General features: G+C 40.7%; 1 long non-coding RNA gene across 1 annotated transcript; it reads left to right on the top strand.

Annotated features, from left to right (window-relative positions):
* Positions 1-3,111: 3,111 nt before the first annotated feature.
* LOC145823113 (uncharacterized) lies at positions 3,112-3,661 on the top strand. Its single transcript, XR_014365261.1, has 2 exons — positions 3,112-3,189; positions 3,237-3,661. It is a non-coding gene; the product is annotated as an uncharacterized LOC145823113 (long non-coding RNA).
* Positions 3,662-12,110: the final 8,449 nt, after the last annotated feature.

Here is a 12,110-nt window from a genome sequence, read left to right on the forward strand (position 1 = left end):
CAATGGGGCGCTACCGCTTCCTTGTTAATACGCCGGACGCGATGGCCGCGTTCTGAGAAGAGTATGGCATTCCGACTGATGTGCATCTGGAGCTTGGTTAGGCGGGCATAAACCCACGGGGTAGGCTGGAGTCCTGCCCTTTCACCTTGCTAAACATAGTTGAAGGAGGGTTGCGTTTCCCTGTGCAACCTTTGATCTGCGAGTTCCTGAGATACACCGGGCTTGCTCCAACACAAGTGTCTACCAAGACATTTAGAATCATAAACGGCGTGGCCGAGCTGAACCACTGGCTTGGTTTAAACTTAGTCCTGGCCGAGATCTTGTGTCAATATACACTTGGTCAAATGAAAGACGGTTTCAACTACTATTTAAAAATAAGATCAGGCAGAGAACGATTAATGACCGGCATGTCGGACAAAGATATGCATGATGATGATTTTTTCTGGGTGTCCGGTAGTTATGAAACAGCTGACGTACCCGGTTGGTACATTAGCAAGAACTTCGGTTCTTCTTGTAAGCCCATCTTCTTGACCAATTTATTTTGTCAATATTGTTTATGCTGAGCTAATTACTTCATTTTTGCGACTATCGAAGAATTGCAAGCCAATTACCAGTATCCGAACGAAGAGGCGATCAAGGCCGTGTTAAGATATTGGCATCGAGATTGCCACGAGCTCCTCAGTTATGTCCAGACCTATCGTTACTTGGCTCCCCTCAGAAGCAAGGTTACAAACTTTCTCCGGGCTCCTTCCCTTCCGCCTGACCCAACTCTACTAGACGTCCCACTAATACGATTGACCGAGGAGGAAGAGATGGCAAAGAGGAGCCAAATTAAGAACCTAATCACCACTACTTCAACCGAGTTACCGAACTTCCCTCCTCCAACTCCATCCGTTGGTTACAGTTCGGGGACCGTGATTACCCTAGTCTCTACAACTGTCCCACCTGTTGAGTCTCACTGTGCTGGCAAACGGGTCCGGTCAGCCAACTCTTTTACCGAGCTCGTGGTTGAGTTAAGCATTGAGCAGACAGTGCAGGAAGCCGAGCCTACTCCTCCGTGGAAGCCGAAATTCAAACACCGGGGTAAAAACATCCTGGCCACCGCGTCCGTCAAGGGGGACAAGGAGCACCTCTTGGCCTTCGAATTATCAAAGGCGTTGCTGCTGCCGAGTGATGTGACCGAGAGTGATCATGTTCCTGACACCCGGTTTGTGAAATCTGCAGTCAAGTTCATGACTAGGGTACGATTTAGAATTTCATCAAGTCCTTGCTCGGTTTACCTTTTTGTTTAGGCTAACTTCCTTCCTACTTTTTGCAAGCCATCCAAAAACAACATCTCGTCATGGACCGTATTGTCAATTTGGGCCACAAAGTCACCGAGCAAAACAACATCGGTAAAAACATCTCGGTTGAGCTTGGCCGAGCTAAGGCCTCCTTTGAGATCACCAATGCTGACAATGCCAGACTTCTTGGCCAGCTTGGTAGGGCTGAGCAAGAGAGGGACGCTCTACAGGCCGAGCTAGAAGTTGAAAAGAAAGCGAGACAGAACGCCGTGGATGAGGCTAACAACCTCACTTTCAAGAAGGCCGAAGACAACTATATCAAACAAGTTGAAGTTACCAAGGACATCTACTTTAAGTCTGGTTAGAAGGCTGCTTGTGAAAAACTTGGCCAAGGATCTGAGACCGAGGTGTTCACCTCTCCTCCCCCTGCCTTCTTGCCGGTCTATTTGATACCCTATGCCAATGAAGTCTTCAACTCTTTGCAAGAGGAGGCCGAAGAAGAGGCCGAGGATGAGGCAAGCCAGAAAGCGCTCGGCGACAAAGAAAAAACTGCCGTAGTCGACCTGGAAGCTGCGACGGAGGGGGCTAGAGACGAGTTTGTCAACCTCTTTCCTCTAGCGTAGCCATTAATGCTCCATCTTTTTGCTTTGAAATTTTGTAACCGGGTTACAAGCCCCTCCTCAGGTACTTAAATTTTCAATTAATAAAAGTTTTTAGCAACTTATCTCGAGTATTTTTGCAATGTATGTTATGTGTCTTCCCTGTAACTGTGCAATACGTGCCGGACAAAGTACCCACTGATTGAACCGGGAAAATCATCTCGGTCGTAAAAAAAGTGGAACATAACATCCAGTCTTGTCCAATGAAAATGACTTTTTGACTTGTGACTGAGCAAACGCATCTCGGCTAAAACACTAGAGTTAAACAATTCATCAGCTCAATTGACTGAGCTAAATCATCTCGGTTAGAAGAACGGAGTTGAAAACTTCATCGACTTCGATGGCCGAGCAAAAATCATCTCGACTAAAACCATAGAGTTAAATGATTCATCAACTCCATTGGCCGGGCAAAATCATCTCGGCTAAAATCTTGGAGTTGAACAATTCATCAACTCAATTGACTGAGCAAAATCATATCGGTTAAAAGAACAGAATTGAATAATTCATCAACTCTATTAGCCGTGCAAAATCATTTCGGCTTTAACCTTGGAGTTGAACAATTCACCAACTCAATTGGCCGAGCAAAATCATCTCGGGTAAAAGAATAGAGTTGAACAATTCATTAACTCTATTGACCGAGCAAAATCATTTTGGCTTCAATTTTGAAGTTGAACAATTCACCAACTCAATTGATTGAGCAAAATCATCTCGATTAAAAGAACAGAGTTAAACACTTCATCAACTCTATTAGCTGAGCAAAATCATTTCGGCTTAAATCTTGGAGTTGAACAATTTATCAACTCTATTGGCTGAGCTAAATCATCTCGGCTGGGGGGGCAGTTACCCCTTGTTCATTGCACAATTCATTAATCATAACAAATTGGTTATGTACAGTAACTCTTTGCTATTACATTCATGAATTTACAAGGTGACGAGAAGGATTACATTGGTAAATCGAGAGGAATGCTTGCCCTTTACAAAAAATTACATTGAAAGATAGAAACTTGTAGAAAAATTTAATGTATAAAGAGAAATAGAGAATTGTATAGATATTGATTGTATTATTGATTGTTGTATTTTGTGTTTACAATGAGTCCTATATATAGAAGATTTAAAGGAGGTAGGTATGTAGTAGGTGTAGTAGTAGGTGGAGAGGAGGTGGTAGTGGTGTAGTGGGTTAGGTTTAGTGGAGTAGGTGAGGTGGTAGTGGTGTAGTGGGTTAGGTTTAGTGGAGTAGGTTTAAGTGGGTGTAGTGGGTTAGGTTTAGTGGAGTAAGTTCAAGTGGGTGAAGTAGGTGATAAATTTTAACAGCCCCCCGCAAACTCAAGGGGGATAGGAACTAGCCAACTTGAGTTTGGAGAGAGTTACAAAACAAGAAAATACATAAAAATAAAAGAGGATAGGTGACACTGTATGGTCGTGTCAGACCATTGGTGAAGACACTGGATGGTGGTGTCATAACGTTGTAGAGGACACTGTATGGTGGTGTCATAATGGTGTAGAGGACACTGGATGGCGGTGTCAGACCGCTGTAGAAGACAGTTTATGGGGTCATGTCGGACCGTTGTAGAAGACAGTTTATGGGGTCATGTCGGACCGTTGTAGCAGACAATGTGGTGACAGTTGTTGTGACAGTTTACGGAGTCTTGCTGGACCCTTGTAGAAACTAACCGGAATCAATGTCGGGACAGTTTACAGAGTCTTGTCGGACCCTTGTAGAAACTAACCGGAATCAATGTCGGGACAGTTTACAGAGTCTTGTCGGACCCTTGTAGAAACTAACCGGAATCTATGTCGGGACAGTTTACAGAGTCTTGTCAGACCCTTGTAGAAACTAACCGGAATCTATGTCGGGACAGTTTACAGAGTCTTGTCGGACCCATAAAGGAGCTAACCGGAATTAATGTCGGGACAGTTTATAGGGTCATGTCGGACCGATGTAGAAGACACTGTATGAGTGTGTATATAGGCTGCCCAAAAGATATACATGTAGATATATATATCGAGCCCGCAAAAGTCGCGCCCTCAAAAGGCGCGCCCACTTTATCAAAAGATGTGCCCGACAGAAATCATCGAGCGGCGAGCCATCAAAAGGCGCGCCAGACACGCGGCGATGCACGTGACCGACAGAACGCGTGTCGGCCTCTTCGTCAGGGTCTTTATAAACCGAAGCAGAGGCTGAGGCTTGGAAGCATAACAAACCAGTTGAAACCTCTGCATTCTCAGAGAGCTTGTCTCGAAGAGCTGCAAATCTTGAAACACTCTGTAACCAACCTTGTCTGACAATACCAATCGGTAATCGCTGCTTCTCTGAAACACTTAGCAACCCAAAAACATGGCCTCTTCTTCCCGTCCAGCTACCCAGAACATGGCCTCTTCTTCCCGTGGTCTGCTTACTCTCTTTCCCGACCTCAACGAGTCCACAAGAGAGATAACCGGTGCGGTTGCCCTTGAACCTCAACCAAACGCCCCTGAGTTTGCTCCGTTGACCTTTCCTATGCGGTCTGTGGAGCAAAGAATGGCAGCGCAATCAGATATTGAGGCGAATCAGTATACTTTGAAGTCATGTGTGGAAACCATGACTGCGGTCACAAACTTGTCGCACCAGCTGCAGAGTAGGACAAATGAGGTGCAGCAGTTAAACGCCCAACTGGCTCTGCTCCAACGCATGTATAAGGATGCGCGAGCAGAGATAAGTGTGCTAAAGGCGGAAAATAAGGAACTGAAGCGGAAGGCCACCGTTATGTTCCGATTTGGAGGTCCGCCATATGCTGCAGTGGAGGAGCAGGGAGTAGTGATCGTGCCCAGTGGAGTGGGTGCGGGAAACACAGAGGCAGCACAGGCAAGGGCCGCCCAGGACGGAGGCAAGAAAAAGCGACCCGCAGCAGAGTAGAGAAGCAAAATCCCGCCTGTGGATGTGGTTGTTTTGTGTGTGTGTGTGTTTTTTTTTTTTTGGTTTTGTTTTTTTTTTTTTTTTTTTTTGGTGTAAAATGCTGATCGGGGTTGATCCCCGGCATGAAGAAATGACAAGTTTGTAAAATGTTTTTTTTTTTTTTTTTTTTTTTGTGTTGTGTTGAAAAAATAAAAATAAAATGAAAGAAAACAAGGGAGAAAGAAAATAGATAAAAAAAAATATGTATAGATGGATTATATGAAAAATATCAGGGTGATTGTTTCAAAAATAAAGTGGGGGTATGTAAAAAGGAGGAAAAGTGATTTGGAAAAAATAAATAAAAAATAAGTGATTTTAAAATCAAATGGAGGAGAGTTTGAGTAATAGAATATAATAAAAAGAGATATATATATATATATATATATAAAGTAAAGAAGGTGGGGAACAACATGATAAGGGTGTATTTTAAAATGATAAATAAAAGAAAGTTGAAGACAACATGATACCGGTGTGTATGGATGTGATAATGAGAGTGAAACAAACTTGGTGAGTGTGATTAAATAAATAAAAGAAGAATGGGTGTGCTTTCCTTAGTGCTCCTCTCTCTGCCTTCAAAGTCGAGATTGGTCTCTCCAAACGAAGGCTCAACATTCAAATCATTGTAGTCCTCTGAAAAGGTTCTAACCATGTGCCACAAAATTGGCCCCACCATTATTTGCCTGATAGATAGATGGCTGGAAGCCCTTGACAACACCAGCACCACATATGGACAAATGCATACACACACAATCACAGCGCTGGCACCACCGATGAGTATGGTGGATAGCCTCCTGTGGGCCATCTCTAACACCTCATCATCTCTATAACCAGATACTGATATTAAACAGAATGTTAATATAAATATCAGCAGCCCATAATCGTATCTTGCTTTCATTCTTGGAAAAAATCTTATGAATGTCACTACTGCAGCTAGTATGAAGACGAAAAAGCCCAAGTAGTATGGGCTCACATATTTCTCCAGAAAAACTAGCAATTCGATGAGCTCCAACGCCAAGAGTACTAGCAAGCAGTGTTGCAAAACCCCTATTTACACCCCTTCCAAGTGTTGCACCCACAGAGAAGTCAAAGACAACAACAATAGTAAGAGCAGCCCACATTGCAGAGACACCAAAACCATCATAGAGAGGGTCACAGTAGTAGAACTAAAAGGTTGAGAAGGTGGTTGATCTTTGTATGTAGAGAAGTCGCCTCTGGTGGCGACGAACTGGAAGCTATATGTATTGATAGAGATGACAGCGGAATAGGTTGAGGTCCGGCGGGCGGCTAAGGTGAGGTTGCCGCCCGCCGGGGAAGCGAAAATACTAGGTTCTAAACCTGCTCTGATACCATGTAGAAAAATTTAATGTATAAAGAGAAATAGAGAATTGTATAGATATTGATTGTATTATTGATTGTTGTATTTTGTGTTTACAATGAGTCCTATATATAGAAGATTTAAAGGAGGTAGGTATGTAGTAGGTGTAGTAGTAGGTGGAGAGGAGGTGGTAGTGGTGTAGTGGGTTAGGTTTAGTGGAGTAGGTGAGGTGGTAGTGGTGTAGTGGGTTAGGTTTAGTGGAGTAGGTTTAAGTGGGTGTAGTGGGTTAGGTTTAGTGGAGTAAGTTCAAGTGGGTGAAGTAGGTGATAAATTTTAACAAAACTAAAAATAAAACAACTTCAGATTGGCTGCATTCCATGGCCGCGGTATAGTTTTGCCATCCAAGTCTTCCAGATGGTATGCCCTTTTGCCCGCCAGACCGGTGATTTTGTAAGACCCTTCCCAATTTGCTCCCAGTTTCCTTCGCCCGGTACCAGGGTGTTGCCCATCACCTTCCTTAAGACCCAATCCCCAACTTTGAATGGTCTGGGGTGAACCGTTTTGTTATACTTCCGGGATAGTTCTTGTTGATATGCTGTGATATGGATCAAGGCCTTTTCTTGACGCTCTTCTGCTAGGTCCAATTCTAAGGCAATGGCTTTGGCGTTTAAGTCGGGCTCAAAATTTTCGCTGCGAACGGTGGGCATACTGATCTCCAATGAGATGACTGCCTCCATCTAATATGCCAAGGCAAACGGTGTCTCCCCAATCGAGCGTCTTGGTGTTGTTCGGTAAGCCCAGAGAACATTTGGAAGTTCCTTGGCCCATTTTCCTTTGGTTTTCTCTAATCTTTTCTTCAACCCATCTAGAATGGTCTTGTTTGATGCTTCGGCTTAGCCATTGGACTGAGGGTTGGCTGGAGTGGAATTATAAAATTCTATCTTTAGTTCCTCACAAAATCCTCTAAACAACCGTCCATCAAATTGGGTGCCATTGTCGAAGATCAAAGCCTTGGGGACCTTAAACCATGTTACCACATTCTGCCAAACAAATTTCTTCACATGCTTTTCTTTAATTGTCGCCAAGGGCTTGGCTTCAACCCACTTGGTGAAGTAGTCCGTTGCCGCTATAAAGAACTTGTGATTGCCTGGTGCGGTTGGGAGTAGTCCCACTATGTTAAGCCCCCACATTGCGAAAGACCAAGGACTCGTGAGAGAAAGGAGCTCTCTAGCCGGCTGATGAATTTGGTGGGCAAACTTCTGGCGCTTCTTGTATTTTCTCACATATTTCTGTGCATTTTCTTGCATGCATGGCCACCAGTAGCCTTGCGAAATAGCACGGTAGGCTAAAGATCTCCCGCAGATGTGGCTCCCATACATTCCTTCGTGGATCTTGTAAAAAAAAGCATCGACTCTGTTTGGGTGAACGCACTTGAGGTATAGACCAATGAATGACTTCTTATACAAAGCGTCGGATGGAGAGAACCAAAACTGCTCAGACTTCACCCGGATTTTGTGTGCCTCTTTCTTGTCGGTCGGCAGGATCCTTTCCTTGAGGAAAAGGATGATAGGGTCCATCCAAGAAGGACCTAGTTCGGCGCATAGAACTTCTGTCTGCTGTGAGTCTTCAATGCTGGGTCTTGGGAGGAACTCAATCAAAAGAGGGCCGGGGGTTGATTTGTCAGACATAGAAGCTAAACCGGCCAACTCATCTGCCTGGCCGTTATCTTCTCGGCCAATTTGTTGAACTCTTATGGCTTGAAACTTCTTGATCTATTCTCTCACCAGAGTTTGGTATTTTACCATTCTGTCGTGATTTTAAAAAAAAAAATTATAACAAAAGATTGATTTGATATCATAATCCTGCAATTTTATCATATTTATTATATATATATATATATTGAGAGGGAGATTTATGATTTGGATTGGGCCGTGGTATGGCCCGGACAAATTGTGGGCCGAACACATTTGGGTCGTGGCAGCCTAGGCCCATCCAGAAAGGATTTTCGCTCGGTAACGGCACAGTTGCTCTGAAACCGAGCTACTTGCTCGGTAATGGCATAGTTGCATAATTAATGTCGTACTAGCGGTCAAGTGAGGTTCGGCTGAGATGTCCGCTGCCTCACTAGGTTCCACGGTTCATGCGTTAGCTCGGCAGGAAGGCCGACGGCTTACTAGCATGACTTATCTCGAGCTCGGTTGTCGGCCGGAATGCAACCGAGCTCGGTCGTCATTGAGCTTGGCGAGCGGAGCGCTCTGGCTAGCTACGCAGCACGGCCGTTGACAGCCGAGATGCTGCAGCCCAGCTGCCGAGCTCCCAGTGGTATGGGCTGGCAGTTAGGTGATATTCAGCTAGATTTGTGCTAACAGATGGGATAGCAGCACCACGTGTCGAGAGACTAATGGGAGTAGATTTGGGGCGCAGAAGGTATATAAGCGAGTCTGCGCCCCCCACGCTGAGGCAGATGATCATTTGGTGAAAAAAACACTTACACTTAACTCTCTTTTCTCTCTCTCTACCTGAATGTGTGCTAACTTGATCGTCGGAGGGTTTTTCTGGCCACACACTGCCGGGTGGCTCACCGCCGTTGTGCTCGCAGGTCGATCAGACAGACAGGTGCTTCGAAGAAAGGAGTACGGACTTGACTGAATATTTGCTCCTTGTACATATATATATATATATATATAATATAATTTTGAAAGCATGTTATCTATTCTTTTGAAAGGCAAAATTAAAACAATCAGATTGTAGCAATTATGACATCAATTTAAATTTTTCAAAAAATTTTCTTAATGAATAAAATCTAAATGTGTATATAATGAATGAATTAGATTATCAAAATAGGCTTTGTAATAGATTGATTTATTGACATGAGTCATTTTATAGGCTATGTTTGTTTGGCTCTTTGAGGAGAGGAATTGAACTAATAATCCGTAAGACCTAGAGTGTTTGGTTAAAGACATGAGTAAGAGGATTAATTATCTCCTTGGACTAGTAATCTCTCTATTGGTAGGACTACCAATTCCATAGGAGGATTGGGATTAGAAATTGAGTGAGAGGATTAGTGAATTTTTAAATAATTTATAAGCAAAATTTATATTTATTGGAACAAAAAAAAATTATAATATTAAAAAAATACTAAAAATTAAAAATATTAATTTTATACTAAAAAATCGTATTTTTTTAATCTTTTTTTTTTTATATTTTTTAGATCACATCATCTCTCTACTTTTCTATATATCTTTTTTAAAAAGTCAAAAAATAATTTATTTAGCACTTTCCAACAACCTCTAATACTATCTAATTATTAATCTGGTGGTGTACAAACAAATACTCTTTATCTTAAATCTCTAACCTGATACTGTCACAATAACAATCTTTTCATTCAATCTTACTGTATTCTTAATCTCTCTATCTAATGAAGCCAAACAAAAGTGACCATAAAATGTTACGGATTTACTATTATCGGATCACCATCATAGCATGTATTCTTGAAAAAACAAACGATAATACTAGCAGTCTCTATAAAATTCTGGTAATTTGGCATTTTTGTTTTCAAATTTAAGCTAATTTCAGGAATTACTTATTTTTCAAGTCACAACCATTTTAGTTTTCTTGTCCCTTCCAATGTATCTATGGTTGTTCTTAGAAATGAGCCCTTTAGGGTACTAAAGGGCCTAGCTTGAAAGCTAGAGCTGGGCCTAATTTCACCAATTGATTAAAGCCCATATACAAAGGATAAAATGTGTGTGTTGGTTACTTTATAGGATTACGGATCAGTGCTCAAAGCTCTGTTTAAAATTAGCAATTCAAGTTCAACACGATTACTATTAGAAGATAAGTTTAAAATAGCATGTAAGTGTGACAAAATCACAAATTGCATTGTCTGGGCCATTATTAGAAGTAATCTATTGCATCTTAATAGGGTTAATCGTTCAGTACCACATGAGATTATGAGATTGTTTATTTGTTACTTTAATATAGCAGAAAATTGTACAACTGAGTCAATGTACTCATCTTTATTAAACATGTGATAGATATTTTATATATTGAACAAAGAACCTAAATCGATGCATATATTTACATTTTAACCTTTTGACAAATTGTTATTCAAAAGAAATAGCCATGTTTACGATGGATTACTACTTTCTTAGATGATAATTGTTGATTAATGTGGAAAATAAAATTATAAGTAATTGAGACTACAAGGTAATTGTTCTAAAATAAGCTTAACACAATCCAAATCTAATAATTTTTGTGACGTAGAATCCCTTCCTAGTATTGGATTGTAAAATCCCTTCATAGCCTAGGATTGCTAATATGCTTCGGAGGAGATTCATAGTTCCATGACATTATTCTATAGAGTAATGTTAGCAATCCTAATAAATGTTTTACATAGATGTTGTACGAGTACGAAATAATCTTCTCGTATAATCCTGTAGATCAAGTTTGCGCTTCCTCCAAACATCGTCGCTTTACTCCCTGAAAACACAAACGTGAGCTAGCCGGCAGGTGTGTGCCGGATACCTCTCTGATGTCTAAGTCAGCAAAATAGACAAATAGACAAAAGGTCTATGTATTCGAGAATCAAAGTTGTGATACCTGTACATGGGTCTTGTCATGAGCTTTAATAGACTCTGCGTGGCACAATCCTAGTAGGATTCCAACTCTCCCTACGAGAGTCCTCCTTAGGAATCATACACCCTACTCACTACCAACCAAGTGAGATGGTTTACACAATCCTAATAGGACTTTACTTTCTTTAACAGAGGCCAAGTGAGATGACTACCACGGTTGAATAACAGTATGACCGAGTTAACACTAGCCCCTTGACGTACTCAATCCGGTGCTTTCAAATGCAATGCCTAGCTCGGTCCTTCTCCACTTATATCTCGGTTTTGGCTGTTCAGACCGAGCTAACTGCAATAGTCTCTGACCAAGCTAAAAATGGTGAGGTCTAAGTTGTGAAGCCCAAACACCTCGGCCCATACTTCACCTGGTCCTAGCTCGTTAGTTTTAAGACTGAGCTACTCTAGCTCTTATTTCGGCTCAATGTGCAGCCTAACTTCCAAAGAAGACTTTTCCTTAGCTCGGCTCAATTTATTTATAAATTACTCTCTCAGATGTGGAATCCATATCATGTGGTTCTATGTGGGTCTCACACTCATGTGAGATACTTGGTAAAAATTTTAGTAAAATTTTTGGAATCTCTAGCATTTTTGTATTCTAAAATAAACATAATTTATATAAGATTTATCAGATTATTAATTCAATCCCGCTACCTTCGAACTAAAACAAACAATGCCTAAGGGCTCTTTTAGGAAGCTCAAAAAGTCAAAAGTCTGTTTTTAATCATTGTAGGTCACTTCACATCTCTTATTTTTTACACTTTTTTCAAAAAAAAGTTAAAAAAATTAACTTTTTAACTATCTTCTCAAAATAGCCTTAAATATCGAATGTAATTGCAAATTACATTGAAGTTCCAATATATGAAGAAATACGATTATGCTAATTTAACTTAGCAGCCAACTAAGATCTTATTACTACCTCAAAAAATTTCAAACTATTATTATTGCATGAGTTTCAAATTATTAAAAAAAATAATAAAATATATTAATTTGTATACGAACTTTGATCTGATCTAAATTACGCTTTCCTTTTTAACGTGTAAAATTTTCCATACCATCTCATCGAAAAATGATTTTAAAAAAAATAAAATAAAATTCGTATAAAAAATTTCAAAATAATCATCCAACCATGATATTTTAAAAATTATAAGTCATTAATTGATTTTTAATTTAAAATGAATTAACGTGTGCAATTCAAGTAAATAAAAATAAAACAAATAATAACAAAAAAAAATTAGAAAATATGTGTTTACCAAGTGATAATAGTCTTTGGATTGTTTGAGATGATATAAA

Source organism: Camellia sinensis, chromosome 3 (genome assembly GCF_055761805.1).
Source record: "Camellia sinensis isolate YWXY chromosome 3, ASM5576180v1, whole genome shotgun sequence".
NCBI lineage: Eukaryota > Viridiplantae > Streptophyta > Magnoliopsida > Ericales > Theaceae > Camellia > Camellia sinensis.